This window comes from Xenopus tropicalis, chromosome 5 (genome assembly GCF_000004195.4).
Source record: "Xenopus tropicalis strain Nigerian chromosome 5, UCB_Xtro_10.0, whole genome shotgun sequence".
Taxonomy (NCBI): Eukaryota; Metazoa; Chordata; class Amphibia; order Anura; family Pipidae; genus Xenopus; species Xenopus tropicalis.
In genome coordinates, this window is record NC_030681.2 from 154495665 (window position 1) to 154511274 (window position 15610).

Genomic DNA, 15610 nt, shown 5'->3' on the forward strand with positions numbered 1-15610 from the left:
TTTAATCTATAATAAATTATAATACAAATCAATGAATTCAGGTCTCATTTTGATGATTGAATTTTTTAATTGTAATTTTATTGATTGTTGAATTAAAGATTAAGTCTTAAGGTAAAACACAAAATATACTTTCTCTTTTTTCATAAATGTCTTACCAGAGCTATGATCTACATGCAAAAGTCCAAGCCTTTCTTTAGCCCTGGAGGGTCTGAACATAGTTCAATGGGATCAGTGTCGGACTGGCCCACAGGGATACCAGGAGAACTCCCGGCAGGCCCAGGTGTCAGTGGGCCTCCTGCTTCTAACCATTTGGCCTAATTCATGGTAATTTCCCATTTCTCTATGGGAACAAATCGACTAAATATAAAGAAGAATAGATTATAGTATGTAAAGATTAAAAACTAGGAAAATAGAGGTTGAGTGAGAAGTGGATGAAAAATAGTTTTGAGAGTGGGCCCATGGTCTAAGGTTTCCTGGTGGGCCCCTGGCATCCAAGTCTTACACTGGATGGGATAGACTTCTTCAAATCAGTTATGCGTATCCTCCATTGTCTCTTCAGGAACCACTGTCACTTCTCTGTGCCCGTTTTCTTCTTTAATGCTGGCGTTTTGGTACCGCCTTCTTCATTTCTGCCAATTAAAGAAATTAAATCCTGGTTATTACCTTCTATAGTCTCAAGAAACATAAAAGATATGGTGGTATCAAATTTACCTTGAGGTTGAAGGCTGAGGGTCGCTGGTTGCATTTGGGAGCATGACTGCTGCTTCCACCATATTACAGCTTATTTTCTCTGGATACACTCTTCTTGGGCAAGCCATTTTTTAAAAAGGAAATTAGGTGCCATATATGTTTCACTTATGCGACAGGCCTGCTGTCAGTCCGAATCTAAGGAAAAAGATATGTTTATGTGAAAGTCAATCCTTTGTAAAGAATGGATTTCTATATCAATATACACTATAAAGCAATGTCCATCTGTCATTTTCCTATATCAGCCACAAGCTACAAAATAAGATGGAAGATGAATCGACACTTACCTACGATGGAAGCGGCCAAGGTCATTAGAAACCTTATAAATATGTTCCCCAGTTGTAGAAATAAATAAGGCCTTTGGATCTGTGTGGTTCTTGATCAATCTAAGCCTTACTTTTGTGTAGTAAATATCAAACCACTGAAAGGGGATAAAAACAAGGATTAGTAGCCCTTCACTACACACAACAAAGAAGAAAAACACATGTTAATTTCAAACATATACCTCTTCTTCTTCTTCTTCATTCAGGATCATAGTTGCTGTCTGCTGCCAGAAGTCTTGGGCTCCTTTATGGTAACAATGGCTGAGTGCACAGACTGGCTGTTGACCTGGTGTGTGTGGTAAAACCTTTTACACCAATCTTCTACCTATAAGTAAATTTGAAATAGATGATATAAGTCAGGGGTCCCCGACCGCTGGTCCACGGACCAGTACCGAGCTGTGGGGTGCTTTCTAGTGGGCTGTCTCCGTTCCCGGGCGCGGTAAAAATGTGGCGTAAACAAAGTGCCACCTGAAGAAAGGCGCATATAAAAGCATCGTGCAGATCAACGCGATGCGCATGTAGAGGCTTGGAGTAAAGCGTCGCACATAGAAAGGTGTAGATGAACGAGCAAATGAACGCCCCCCCGTCCGTGGAAAAATGTTTGTGCTTGACACCGGTCCTTGGTGCCAAAAAGGTTGGAGACCACGGATATAAGTTAACAGTAAGGACAATGGTACAAAGAACCATATAAAGAATGACAATATACCAATGAAATATTCACGCTCACCATAATATTTTTCAAAATGCCAGGTCGCAGGAGGTGCTTCAGAACCACAAGTGACCCCAGGTAGTACAGTACGGTTGACTTATCTTTGTCCCCAACATGAACCACAGCCTTCAGCTTCTCCAGCACCTAAAAAATGAGCGTTTGGCCACTGAAAGTATTCTCTGGCATTCCTCTGGGATTATGTCTGAAGACATTCAACGAGATCTATAAATAAGCGTAAATAGTAAATAGAATGATTATAGGGAGATACCCAACACCACAATTACTCCCGAGTACTGGTACAATCTGTATTTATTGCAATTTTGGTGAGGGGTGCAGGTCCAACTGAGCAAATAAGCACCAGGTTATGCACCCTACAGAGACATGTCCTGCATTAACTTTTACTTTAAAGATCCGATCACCATCACAATATTATATAAAAAGACTTATAGCTGTTTAGAGTCCACATCTAAGCAATTTTGCAATTTAACATTACAAATATGACTTCCTTTCTCTTGATTCCCTTGTAATTCCTCTTCTCATTCACTTCTGGATGTGTTGGGTTAATCTTATAAACATCTCACAATGCTTATATAGCGGCTTGTCATTGAGCTACAGGTTTGTAGCAGTCAGATGATACCGAACAAACCTCTTGATGTTCTTCAGGTCACATTCAGTGATTGAACATTCAAGATTTACCAGCAACATAATCCACTCTCATCTTGTTTTGTTATTTCTCCAACGGTCATAACAGTAGTGGCCGTACTCGTGGGAAAAGGCTAACCCTGGCTTTAAGCTTAGCATCAATGGTAACTGGTCGGGCCTTTTTAAATTATTCAAAAGCTTCCTCCCTCAACTCACGGGAGACAGTGGCACCTCTTGACACCTGTTAAATGAAGAATTAAAAAGAAACCGGTGGTTATTCCCTGCTTTCTGTATAAACAGGGCTGCTGCTGGCCAAATAGCTGCCCTAAGCAGAAATTTACTTTTTTGCCCCCTCCCCCAAATATTACGGAAGTAAAAATAAAAAAACACCTACTATAGGGGCCAAAATAGAACTTTATTCAAATAAAAGTAAATACATAAATACAGAGCTCACAATCAGCGAGACAATGTAAATGCCCACAGCTGACAGTGCCCATTTCCTATGTAAGGGCCCCTCAATAGACAGTTCCATTTGTAAGGGCCCCAACCATGATCAGCTGATCTGCCGGCGTTACCTGGGCTCAGTACGGGGGGTTCCGCTCCTGCCGCCAGGCACTATCCGGAGAGCTTGTTATTCATTTCTTGGGGTGAGTAGTTCTCATTGGTGGAGGCGTCGTTGGCCTTAGCCAATAGAATGCGGCATATAACCCAGCCCCCGGAGAGAGAGCACTGATTGGCTACTGGTACTGCCTTCCACCGGTAAACAAGATGATATCCCAGAATGTGTACTGCGCTCCTTGTTAACCCTTTCCCTGCCGCCGGCCTCTGCCTTATTAACTCCTATAAAAATGATTTTTTTTGAGCAGCTGGGATGGTGCCCCCCTGGGAGTTGGTGCCCTATGCAGACTGCGTACTCTGCTTATAGGGAGCGGCGGTACTGTGTATAAATCATAATTTATCTGTATTTTTATTTTTAAAATTGCATATGCAAAGCCATGTAAATGCTCTACCAGATTACCTTGATGTTGATGGCTGGGATTCATGCATCGCCCTCTTCATCATTTCTGCCGCTTCTTCCATATTTTCAATGGTCTTCATCAGCCACATTTGAATGGCCAAGCAACCTGGCGAACATGTTCCTCTGCGCATCAGTTTGAAAGTGGGAGACCATGCACATCTCCATGGTTCTTCTAGCCTCTTGACTTGTCACAGGGCGCAATTTAAACCTAAGGGAAAAAATGTATGTTCAGCAATGTGAACGTTGAAACCAGTACTAAACGTGGCAAGAACGTAAGCCTGTACCGGAATTCACCTGACAGCTATAGTTTCTAAAAACAAAGAATTGGATTTGTATACGACATCTATACTTACTTCTGATGAAGCCGGGCAATGTCATTCGACACACTGAGTAGGTTCCCCGTTGACGATGTGAAAAATGTCTTTTGGGCATGCCCCCCTCCTGATAAAGGATGGCCGTATATTTTTATGAAAAAGAAAGTCAAGTAGAAAAAAATGCTATGCAAAAAGACTGTCACCAATTACAAATGTTCGTTTCAGACATATACCTCATCTTCTAGAAGTATAGAGGCGACTTGCTGCGTAGATGTCTTATGAGTTCTTTACACCAATGACCATACGTGTTTTTCCGTCAGACGGTTTCCTCTTGCACCATTCTTCGACCTATAAGCAAAAAAAAGACACAAGGATCGGTAAAATACCAAACAGTTCAAGTTAACATCATATTCTGCACAACTCCCGGTCGCTGGAGGTTCTTTACGACAATCAGTGCCTCCAAGTAATAGAGGACAGTAGACTTTTCTTTATCCAAAATAAATCCACTCATCTTGACTTTCTTTATCAGCTGCTCAAATGTTGGCCTTGCCACTATGAGAATCTTTTGACCTCTGCTGGGTCCTTTTTTCCAGATGTCAGGTAGTCGTACCTGTAAATAGGGGTAGTAAAAGTTACACACCAAACCTACACACACAAATCCAAAATAAATGCACAGGTATTAAAGCATACTTACTTTTTTCCCACAATGTTGGTGGAAATTCCTTTGCAAGCACAATTTCTCGATGGGTGCGCACTCCAGACACGGGTGAAGGTGGTTTAAAAAATAGCTTTATTCACAATTGTCCTGGCGCATTTCGTGTCTTTCAACACGTAGTCCTATGACTACAGTGAAATAAAAACATTTATTGGCTCAAAATTAAACAAACAAATCAAAAAAAGCAAACATACTATAACAAACAATGGATAGGTGCATCCCAGTGCCTCATGGTACCCACTCTCCTAACGCGTTTCGCACCATTGGGTGCTTCATCAGAGGAGGTCATGTTATAAGAACATATGCCAAGTATATTTACAGGTCCAGATCTTTACAAGGGGCCTCTGTCCCCACTACTTCATCTGCTGCCTGATTGACGTTCACCTTGTTTGTCCAAATCTGATGGACGGATGCTCTTTCATGGCACAGCTGTAATGCAACAAAAGATTGATTGTTAAAGCAGACATATCCTATAAAAATTATGAATGTGCCAGGGAATTATACTCCTCTAGATATAGAAGGATTGTGCTTAAAAAGTTGTGTTTCCTGCTGATTTTTTATTCCACAAAAACCCCACTAGCCCCGCCCATCTGTTCCACTTCCTGCTGGCTGAATTCTCTGGATGAGCTGGGGAGCCGGTGGCCCTCCTACACTGCACTGTAGGATAGGAACCAATCAGCAGCTAGGCTGACCTGATAGGGAACTGAAGCCTGTCTGTGCTTGTGTGTGAATGCAGGGCTGCGATTGGCTCTCCCCCTCCTACTGTGCCTCTGGCAGGGACCATTAGGACACGCCCACTCTTCATTTTACACTGGACGGAGAAGTGATAGGATCTATAGGGAGCTCCAATAAAGGGGCCATTGTTACAGATAGGGTTAATGTTTAGCCCAAAGGGAAATTAGCTCCGTATATTAATAAATGCCCTTCAAAATTAGGGTTTTTCCCATTTATCCAATATGTCTCCTTTAATAATAAAAACAAATAATATTAAAGACATATGAACATACATGTCTAGACACTGCCATAGCAGGAGCAATACATACCTTGCTGACTTCTCTGGCTTCCCTCTAACATAGCAGCCATTTTTCTCCAGGAACTGGATAAATTGCTTAGGATCAGAATCCTTATAGTCCAGGTCTTTACAGTCAATGACACTAAGCCCTTTCAGGATTGATCACATCTTCCCTTTTGCTTCCAGCATCAGCTGCTCAATTTCATGTGCACCTGCATCTCTCTTACAGGCTCTCCTCAGATGAACAGGCAAAGTGTCCTGAATCTTCAGGCAAAACTAGCAGGCAAGTGAATGGCGGTTCTGGGTTTTACATTTTCAAATGAAATCAAATGAAGCCAAAAACGAAGGAACGGTTTCTGTATTTTTTAAGCCTGAGCGTGCTTCATTACACCCAAGTGCAAAACAAGTGCTACAAATAGAGTGCAACCCTCCTGCACTTAGTCTCTAAAGAGACTTAGTCCCCCTGAGGACACCGGCCAAAAGGCGCAAGTGAAAAAGGAGTCTTCAGACCCACCTTCGCCCGAAGGCTAGGGGTGCCCCTTTATCCCCGACCTCCCCGGCCAAAAGGCACAGCAGGAGGCAAGGCTAGGGGAGCCCAAAAGGCACAGCAGGAGGCAAGGCTAGGGGAGCCCAAAAGGCACAGCAGGAGGCAAGGCTAGGGGAGCCCCTTTATCCCCGACCTCCCCGGCCAAAAGGCACAGCAGGAGGCAAGGCTAGGGGAGCCCCTTTATCCCCCACCTCCCCGGCCAAAAGGCACAGCAGGAGGCAAGGCTAGGGGAGCCCAAAAGGCACAGCAGGAGGCAAGGCTAGGGGAGCCCAAAAGGCACAGCAGGAGGCAAGGCTAGGGGAGCCCAAAAGGCACAGCAGGAGGCAAGGCTAGGGGTGCCCCTTTATCCCCGACCTCCCCGGCCAAAAGGCACAGCAGGAGGCAAGGCAAGGGGAGCCCAAAAGGCACAGCAGGAGGCAAGGCTAGGGGAGCCCAAAAGGCACAGCAGGAGGCAAGGCTAGGGGAGCCCAAAAGGCACAGCAGGAGGCAAGGCTAGGGGAGCCCAAAAGGCACAGCAGGAGGCAAGGCTAGGGGAGCCCAAAAGGCACAGCAGGAGGCAAGGCTAGGGGAGCCCAAAAGGCACAGCAGGAGGCAAGGCTAGGGGAGCCCCTTTATCCCCGACCTCCCCGGCCAAAAGGCACAGCAGGAGGCAAGGCTAGGGGAGCCCCTTTATCCCCCACCTCCCCGGCCAAAAGGCACAGCAGGAGGCAAGGCTAGGGGAGCCCAAAAGGCACAGCAGGAGGCAAGGCTAGGGGAGCCCCTTTATCCCCGATCTCCCCGGCCAAAAGGCACAGCAGGAGGCAAGGCTAGGGGAGCCCCTTTATCCCCGACCTCCCCGGCCAAAAGGCACAGCAGGAGGCAAGGCTAGGGGAGCCCCTTTATCCCCGATCTCCCCGGCCAAAAGGCACAGCAGGAGGCAAGGCTAGGGGAGCCCCTTTATCCCCGATCTCCCCGGCCAAAAGGCACAGCAGGAGGCAAGGCTAGGGGAGCCCCTTTATCCCCGACCTCCCCGGCCAAAAGGCACAGCAGGAGGCAAGGCTAGGGGAGCCCCTTTATCCCCGACCTCCCCGGCCAAAAGGCACAGCAGGAGGCAAGGCTAGAGGAGCCCCTTTATCCATCCCCCTCCCAAACTGAAGCAGAGAAGGGGTCCGGACATCAATGGATCTCCGATGAGGTCCCATATACGGTTTGTGCCCACTCCAGGGGCCGGTTTCAGGGAGGGAAGGAGCCAAACGGTCACACATCCCTCCCCTAGATCAGTGCAGCCCTGAAGGGTAAGCACCCAATCCAAAAAAGTGCATAAGTGCTTAAAAAAATAAATAGGGGTGGGGTAAATTCATAAAAAGGTGCAGTGTCCTGCCCCAGCCGATTGGCCGGAATTATAAAAAATGTATGCCTCAGCCGAAAGGCCGGGGACATAAGGAACGGTTTCTGTGATTCACAAGGAAGGCAAGGCTACAGGAGCTGGTAACTTGGGGAGAGCAGGGGGGGATATTTATACCAGCCAAGAAGTACAGCAACCAATAGGAATGGAGACAATACCTGGCTAGATTTGTGTGTATTAATCAAACTTCAATAATGCTGGCACATCCGGGGTCACCCAGAAACTTTGATTGGGGCACATTTCAGAGTTTTGGTAATGGGCCATGTACCCAGAATGCTAAAGTGCCCGGCCCATCTAAGGGCTCCCCCCCAGTGTACTTGAAATCTATACACATAAATATACACACAGCCTAATACATGAACATTAATAAGCTAAATACATTCCTTTTAATAACTACTTTTTTTAGATGATAGAGAGATAGATAGATGATATAGATATAGGTAGATAGATGATATAGATAGATAGATATAGATATACAGGTCCTTTTCAAAAAATTAGCATATTGTGATAAAGTTCATTATTTTCTGTAATGTACTGATAAACATTAGACTTTCATATATTTTAGATTCATTACACACAACTGAAGAAGTTCAAGCCTTTTCTTGTTTTAATATTGATGATTGTGGCATACAGCTCATGAAAACCCAAAATTCCTATCTCAAAAAATTAGCATATTTCATCCGCCCAATAAAAGAAAAAAGTGTTTTTAATACAAAAAAAGTCAACCTTCAAATAATTATGTTCAGTTATGCACTCAATACTTGGTCGGGAATCCTTTTGCAGAAATGACTGCTTCAATGTGGCGTGGCATGGAGGCAATCAGCCTGTGGCACTGCTCAGGTGTTATGGAGGCCCATGATGCTTCAATAGCGGCCTTAAGCTCATCCAGAGTGTTGGCTCTTGTGTCTCTCAACTTTCTCTTCACAATATCCCACAGATTCTCTATGGGGTTCAGGTCAGGAGAGTTGGCAGGCCAATTGAGCACAGTAATACCATGGTCAGTAAACCATTTACCAGTGGTTTTGGCACTGTGAGCAGGTGCCAGGTCGTGCTGAAAAATGAAATCTTCATCTCCATAAAGCTTTTCAGCAGATGGAAGCATGAAGTGTTTCAAAATCTCCTGATAGCTAGCTGCATTGACCCTGCCCTTGATAAAACACAGTGGACCAACACCAGCAGCTGACATGGCACCCCAGACCATCACTGACTGTGGGTACTTGACACTGGACTTCAGGCATTTTGGCATTTCCCTCTCCCCAGTCTTCCTCCAGACTCTGGCACCTTGATTTCCGAATGACATACTTTGGACCACTGAGCAACAGTCCAGTGCTGCTTCTCTGTAGCCCAGGTCAGGCGCTTCTGCCGCTGTTTCTGGTTCAAAAGTGGCTTGACCTGGGGAATGCGGCACCTGTAGCCCATTTCCTGCACACGCCTGTACACGGTGGCTCTGGATGTTTCTACTCCAGACTCAGTCCACTGCTTCCGCAGGTCCCCCAAGGTCAGGAATCGGTCCTTCTCCACAATCTTCCTCAGGGCCCAGTCACCTCTTCTCGTTGTGCAGCATTTTCTGCCACACTTTTTCCTTCCCACAGACTTCCCACTGAGGTGCCTTGATACAGCACTCTGGGAACAGCCTATTCGTTCAGAAATTTCTTTCTGTGTCTTACCCTCTTGCTTGAGGGTGTCAATGATGGCCTTCTGGGCAGCAGTCAGGTCGGCAGTCTTACCCATGATTGCGGTTTTGAGTAATGAACCAGGCTGGGAGTTTTTAAAAGCCTCAGGAATCTTTTGCAGGTTTTTAGAGTTAATTTGTTGATTCAGATGATTAGGTTAATAGCTCGTTTAGAGAACCTTTTCATGATATGCTAATTTTTTGAGATAGGAATTTTGGGTTTTCATGAGCTGTATGCCACAATCATCAATATTAAAACAAGAAAAGGCTTGAACTACTTCAGTTGTGTGTAATGAATCTAAAATATATGAAAGTCTAATGTTTATCAGTACATTACAGAAAATAATGAACTTTATCACAATATGCTAATTTTTTGAAAAGGACCTGTATAGCTATAGATATATAGCTATATCTATCAACTCCAAAGAGAGCACACATGGCACAGGAATCAATGAAACAGAAGGTCCTTTATTTGGACATCATTTCTACGCGTTTCGATCCCCAAGGGATCGTCATCAGGATGTATATATCAATCTATATATCCACAAGGGATCCTGGCAGTCCCTCAGGGCTGTGTCCCCGAAACAGGTGAGGCTGGGGACAACAACTCGGCTGAGACCGAGCATGTGGTGTTCCCTCTCACTGCTCCAATAGGCACTCATATGGCATCTAACGGCTTCTCAGGGGGATTCAGTAGGCCCTAGCATTCCCGGGGCACAGAGGGACAGCCTTAGGTGGGCCAGGCACATTTTGTAATGGGGGGAAATAGCAAGCTTAGCGACTGGACCGCACAATGGCCAACCTTTATCAAGTTTCTATGCGACCGGTTGCGTCAGGCCGTTAGTGCATAGATATATTTATAAAAACAGACCAAAAAAAGAAGTTCTTGTTCCAAATCATTTGTACACACAACTGTATAGGTAAGACACAAGTGTGTTTAGCCAAGATACTGACTGAGTGAATTCAGTCACCCACCCCCACATTCAGTTAATTTGTAGACAATGGGGACATCTAGTGGTTGATTCTGAGAATGCATCTTTTGGAGAGGTAAATCATTTGTACACACAATTGTACAGTATATGTATGATGCTGACAAGTCTAAGTGATTACTTTTGTTGGAGTTGTCCTTTGTGCATATTATATTATATATTAAGGTGTAAGGCAACAGGCACTCACGTTAAAAAAGATATAGCATGCCTGGGTGCAGTGTCAGACCAATATACACATGCAAACATATGAGCCGCACTCACAGGACTTAGTGTGAAACAAAAAAAGAAAATTTATTATAGCATATAGCTAACGTTTCGGCTGCTTCCACAGCCTTTATCAAAGTGCAAAACAACACAAACCCCTTGATAAACCCAATGTGGCGCCAAATACAGACTGATGACGTCACTCCCCGGTAGCCAGAGCCACACCCCCCTCTGTATACAGTAACATCAAAAGAAAAACGTATAAAGAACACACATAAAATTCCTCGAACAAACCAAGAAATCGAGTTAATCAAAGCAAAGGACAAAAAGATCAAAGAGTGAATGAGTAAAAAGTAAAAGTAGAAATAATATTAAAAGACACTCTCTGTAGCTGAACTGCAACTCCCTACCACATTCTCGGAGGAACTGCCAAAAAAGGGTCATCATTCGAGTTTCAGCTAGTAGCAGCAAGGATATATCACCAAATGTAGCAAAAATATATAAAGGGTATATGGCCACTACATACTGAAGGAAAAAAGAAGAACGCTTCAATGACAGGTGTTGTCGACGTGTCAGCGCTCCGTGAGGCAACTAGTGTGTTAGCTGACACTGTATTGTAGTGTATTGTTAAGGTCAGGGATTAGGTGACACAGTGAATATGACGTGCACTCGTACATGGGGTTAATGGCCTCACAATACGGTCCCGTGTTAACTGTGCCCCGAGAATTTTCCGATGCAGAAGCTGCTGACATCCTTTTTGGTGGGACTGCTGATGACATCGCACCTAGCCTATCTAACACGGATCTATACCATCAATTACTGCGGCCGAAAGAGAGAAAGATTGACCTCAAACTACACAGCATTTATCTATCAGATTTCTACAAGAGACAACACATCCCGCGGGGGTTTAGGATTCACAACATTCCCACTATTGGTTGCAGCATCATAGATTTCTGCAAACAGTGGTGTCAGATCCTCAATAAATGTTCCATGGACTTGATGCTTCTTGTCATTGAGGTGGTGAGCAAGAATCTCAAGAACATACATATTGAGACACTATCCCGGGACAGGGAACATAAGTGGCTTGAGAAACTACAAAACCAACTAACACAGTACACTACTGACCTACATAAATTTAAAAAACAGAAGGTTAATACAGTCACAGGTGACTATCAGAACAGAAGGGTATATAGGTGGTTGATGGGGGGGGAGACACAAGAACGCAAGGTAGAACTACCCGTGCCCAGCCTCCTTACCGCTTTGACCGTATTGATTTGTCTCCATACTCTTCTTCGACTGACTCAGACACCCCTGGTAGAGGGCGGGTCCCCAGAAGGGGGTGACTGACACATCCCCCTAGGAACACCCCCACTTCCCATTCCCCCTCTGCATCCCAACCCCATTTTTTAGGGCCTCGAGGAGGGGGCACCCCCACAAGTGAAGAGGGGGAAATCAACACCCGTTCCACCAGAAACAGAAAGCTTTGGAACAAGTAGTGTTTAATCTTAGTACACATACACTGACTGACCAAAGGTCTATCTTTTGTGCCCACACAGAGAACACACACATTGGACACTATGATATACACAGATTCCAACGGTCCATGAAGTTTAGGGAACATTTTAGGACACCCCAAACTAACACACAGATTTTCAAACCAGCTAGTCAGTTTGAACCACCCAATACACCAAAATCGATTGAGGCATACACAAGGCTCCTGATGGATGAGACTAACAAACATGATTTACAGACACAATACCATCCTAATCTCACTAGAGCTGAGCAAACTGCCATTAAAAGCCTCTCTCAGAATCCCAACATTATTATCAGACCCGCCGATAAAGGTGGGGGTGTTGTTGTCCTGGACTATTCGGATTACAGACAAGAGATCCTTAACCAATTATCAGATCAGACCACTTACCGTAAACTAGAGAGGGACCCTACGGGTCTGTTTAAAAAACAAATTGACACATGCCTTAGAATGGGGCTGATGAACGCTTTTATTAGCACAGATGTATACAGATACTTGACAAGTGATTATCCTCTCTGTCCCACCCTATACACATTACCAAAGATACATAAGAGTCTGGCCGCGCCACCAGGTAGACCGATTGTGAGTGCGAGACAATCACTACTACAACCTTTATCCATCTATTTGGATTACTTTCTCCAACCTATTTTCAAGGTGACTGACACTTATGTAAGGGACACAGGCGACCTGTTACACAAATTACATCAACTTTACCCCTCCCTCCTGACATAAAATTGGCCACCATGGATGTCTCATCACTGTACACTGTCATACCCACGAATGAAGGCATAGCCAACATCAGGGAATACCTGGCTCCGTATCCTGACCATCACAGACCACCCACCGAATTTCTTATTGAATTACTTACAAATTGCCTCACGATGAACTATTTTAAATTTGAAGTCCCATATTACCTACAAATCAGCGGTACAAGGGGTCGAATGTCGCTCCTTCATTTGCGAACCTCTACATGTCTAATTACGAACAAACGCATATTTTTCCTAAATATGGTAACTACATCCACAAATTGCTAATGTGGTGCCGTTATTTAAAAAGGGATCTCGTTCTCAGCCTGAAAACTATAGGCCTGTTAGTCTGACATCAGTAGTAGGAAAGCTTCTGGAAGGGGTAATAAGGGATAGGATAGTTGAATACATTGCAGTTCACAATACTATATGTTTGTGCCAGCATGGTTTTATGCGTAACAGATCTTGCCAGACTAATTTAGTTGCCTTTTATGAGGAGGTGAGCAGGAACCTTGATGCTGGAATGGCAGTTGATGTCATCTACTTGGACTTTGCTAAAGCGTTTGATACAGTACCTCACAGAAGGTTAATGATCAAATTGAGGAATATTGGCCTAGAACATAATATTTGTAATTGGATAGAGAACTGGCTGAAGGATAGAGTACAAAGAGTGGGGGTAAATGGAACATTTTCTAATTGGGCCAGTGTGGTTAGTGGGTACCGCAGGGGTCAGTCCTTGGGCCTTTGCTTTTTAACTTGTTTATTAATGACCTGGAGGGGGGCATAGACAGTACTGTTTCTATTTCTGCTGATGACACTAAATTGTGCAAAACTATAAGTTCCATGCAGGATGTGCCGCTTTGCAGAGTGATTTGACAAAATTGGAAAACTGGGCAGCAAACTGGAAAATGAGGTTCAATGTTGATAAGTGCAAAGTTATGCACTTTGGTAGAAATAATATAAACGCAAACTATCTACTGAATGGTAGTGTGTTGGGGGGGATCCTTAATGGAGAAGGATCTGGGGGTTTTTGTAGATAACAAGTTGTCTAATTCCAGGCAGTGTCATTCTGTGGCTACTAAAGCAAATAAAGTGCTGTCTTGTATAAAAAAGGCATTGACTCAAGGGATGAGAACATATTTTTGCCCCTTTATAGGTCCCTGGTAAGGCCTCACCTTGAGTATGGGGGGCAGTTACAGTGAGTATGGGGGCAGTTACAGTGAGTATGGGGGGCAGTTACAGTGAGTATGGGGGGCAGTTACAGTGAGTATGGGGGGCAGAGAGTGCAGAGACTGCAACTAAACTGGTAAAGGGGATGGAAGGGTTAAACTATGAGGTGAGACTGTCAGGGTTGGGGTTGTTTCTCTGGAAAAGAGGCGCTTGCGAGGGGACATGATTACTCTGTACAAGTACATTAGAGGGGATTATAGGCAGATGGGGGGGTTCTTTTTTCCCATAAAAACAATCAGCGCACCAGAGGCCCCCCCTTTAGATTAGAGGAAAGGAGCTTCCATTTGAAGCAGCGTAGGGGGTTCCTCACGGTGAGGGCAGTGAGGGGGTTGGGGAATGCCCTGCCGGGGGATGTTGGGTAGGGGGTTCCTCACGGTGAGGGCAGTGAGGGGGTTAGGGAATGCCCTGCCGGGGGATGTTGGGTAGGAGGTTCCTCACGGTGAGGGCAGTGAGGGGGTTGGGGAATGCCCTGCCGGGGGATGTTGGGTAGGGGGTTCCTCACGGTGAGGAGGTTGGGGAATGCCCTGCCGGGGGATGTTGGGTAGGGGGTTCCTCACGGTGAGGGCAGTGAGGGGGTTGGGGAATGCCCTGCCGGGGGATGTTGGGTAGGGGGTTCCTCACGGTGAGGGCAGTGAGGGGGTTGGGGAATGCCCTGCCGGGGGATGTTGGGTAGGGGGTTCCTCACGGTGAGGGCAGTGAGGGGGTTGGGGAATGCCCTGCCGGGGGATGTTGGGTAGGGGGTTCCTCACGGTGAGGGCAGTGAGGGGGTTGGGGAATGCCCTGCCGGGGGATGTTGGGTAGGAGGTTCCTCACGGTGAGGGCAGTGAGGGGGTTGGGGAATGCCCTGCCGGGGGATGTTGGGTAGGGGGTTCCTCATGGTGAGGGCAGTGAGGGGGTTGGGGAATGCCCTTCCTAGTGATGGGGTAATGGCAGACTCTGTTAATGCCTATAAGAGGGGCCTGGATAAGTTCTTGAACAAGCAGAATATCCAAGGCTATTGTGATACTAATATCTACAGTTAGTATTACTGGTTGTATATATATAGTTTATGTATGTGAGTGTATAGATTGGTTAGTATAGGTTGTGTGCTGGGTTTATTCGGATGGGTTGAACTTGATGGACAATGGTCTTTTTTCAACCCTATGTAACTATGTAAATTGTTCCGCTATATCGATGATTTGTTCATCCTTTGGACTGGCTCTATTGATCAGTTTTGGAATATGGTCAATGAACTCAATCATCTACCCTCCACTATTCGTTTCACAGCACAAATTGATACTAAGTCCATTTCCTTTCTGGATCTGATGATCTCAGCCAATGATTCTTCACTTACCACCACAACTTTCAGGAAAGACACTGACAGAAATACTTTATTACATTGTGCCTCCTGTCCTTACGTAGCATCCCCTACTCACAAAGGACTAGAATGGTGCGGAACAACTCTGATCCTGTCACACTTCAACTCCAACTGGAAGATCTGAAGAAACATTTTATGCAAAGAGGTTATGATGCTAATACCCTGGATTCCTTTATACAAGAAGTGTCAACTATGACACAGGCCAGTGCCCTTACCCCCCGGGAAGTACCACGAGGGATTCCACCAGTGGACAGACTTACCTTCATGACTACCTACACCCCAGACAAAAAAACACTAATTGATGCTATTTTTTTACCACTGGACTGTGCTGGAAAAAGACAGGACCCTGCCACCTATTTTTCCCCACACTCCACGTGTTGCATATAAGCGAGGAAGAAACCTCAGAGACTTACTAGTGAAGACGGACCCGGTCCATTGCTACCAAACCTTCAAACCCAATACCTGGCTCC

At 45.2% G+C, this 15610-nt stretch overlaps 1 pseudogene; it reads right to left on the bottom strand.

Annotated features, from left to right (window-relative positions):
* Positions 1-1278: 1278 nt before the first annotated feature.
* On the bottom strand, positions 1279-15406 carry LOC116411004 (annotated as a pseudogene).
* Between the last annotated feature and the right edge of the window lie 204 nt (positions 15407-15610).